Source organism: Trichechus manatus, unplaced genomic scaffold, assembly GCF_000243295.1.
Source record: "Trichechus manatus latirostris isolate Lorelei unplaced genomic scaffold, TriManLat1.0 scaffold00053, whole genome shotgun sequence".
In the NCBI taxonomy this organism is placed as follows: domain Eukaryota; kingdom Metazoa; phylum Chordata; class Mammalia; order Sirenia; family Trichechidae; genus Trichechus; species Trichechus manatus.
The window spans coordinates 13086924-13088550 of NW_004443989.1; the positions used below are offsets into that span (position 1 = coordinate 13086924).

The 1627-nt window shown below is 38.5% G+C and overlaps 1 pseudogene; it reads right to left on the reverse strand.

The window, feature by feature from the left end:
• Positions 1-545: 545 nt before the first annotated feature.
• On the reverse strand, positions 546-1350 carry LOC101354003 (ret finger protein-like 4A-like protein 1; annotated as a pseudogene).
• Between the last annotated feature and the right edge of the window lie 277 nt (positions 1351-1627).

The window sequence follows — 1627 nt, forward strand, 5'->3', positions numbered from 1 at the left end:
CTCTGCTCAGTTATCTCTTTTATGTCTCAAAAGAGATTGACTCATATACACCTTAATACTGTACATTGAGTCCTGCTTCATTCACATAACTGCCTCTAATCCTGTCTTGTTAACATCATAGAGGTTAGGATTTACAACACATAGAATAATCACATAGATCACAATATACTGCACAACCAAGCTATACTGGCAATCATGGCCAAGCCAAGCTGACACACATTTTTTTGGGGCACAGTTAAATCCATAACAGTGGATAACAGCCAAAGGTTTATTTAGTTTATAATCTCCATAATACACTAAGCTGATACTACAGAAAATAAGAAGGAAAACATTTGCATGTTGATCTGAAATCTTAGGATATATTTATAGAACAAAAATGTAAACATAAAGCCCAAAGAATGCAACAAAAATACTTACTATATTAAAGGATTTTTCTAAATAATCTACTTAATTTTTGTTCATGATTCAAGAAATATTCCATATTTTTCTGCCATAAATTTGTACTATGTGTATTTCAAACAGAAAAGTGTTTTTGTGTGCAAAGGTTAATTGCCTTGCTCAGGATAAACTGGAGAACTTGCCATGCCCGGATTCACTACAGAGCAGATACTCAGGAAGCCTTGAGTGTCATCACTAACTGGATTTTCAGGTGCAAAAAATAGGCTTGGTGTAACCCAGGGTTCACACAGGTTAGTCAAAGGCACAGTGCTGGCTGCAAACATCTCTCCTTCTCTCACACCCACGGTCCAGAAGCCATGTTCTGAAGACAGTTGAATCTCCACTTGCCGATTAACTGATTCTTGGCAAACCCCCAGATCCCATTCTGGGCTTGTTCCCACATCCACCTCCCAGTAATGGTGGCCAGAGGTGAACTGAGGGGAGCCAAGGACACACATGGAGTTAAATCTCTCGGCATGATCTTCCCTATTCTGTTTGAAATATCCACATCGCACGCTCCTCAGGTCCTCAGAAACTATGAGGTTATTGTTGGCTCTGTCAACATCTAAGGTCATATCCACTTGGAATTTCAGCATCCTTGAGTCCACAAATAGAATAGCTCTCAGCTGGCGTTCCAGATCCTGAATATTGGAAATTAGCTCATTCAGCTGGAAATTCTGTCTGATATCTTTCTTCTGAATAACCACAGGGGAGAAGGGACACAATAAACCCTTCCCAGGAGGCTGTATCTGCAGTGACTTGAAGCAGTGAAACCAGCAGGCATATCCACATTTCTGGTATATGAATTTTTCAAGATAACCACCAGCATATAGGACATATGCTTGCTTTTTTAAATTGTTCAGCTGTGGCCACTTTTGGTCTTCCAGCAGTTTGTACTCTGGCCTCCAGCATCTTCCGCTAGCAGTCTATTCTGGAATGTCCACAGGTAAGAGCTTTTATACAGAGAATACCTCCTCCCACCTATTGACATCTTGTCTTTCTTTAATTCAATCAGAATTTGATTAAATTCTAACATAAATGCGGTTTTTATCGATGAAATAGAGAACTCACCACAAGCAAAGTAGATAATTTTATTTTGAGAGTAATTTATTTTAAATACGAAAAAATCCCTATAGTATCATCTAGACTAGATATTGAATATTACGTCTGTTGATTTGGATTTTGAATT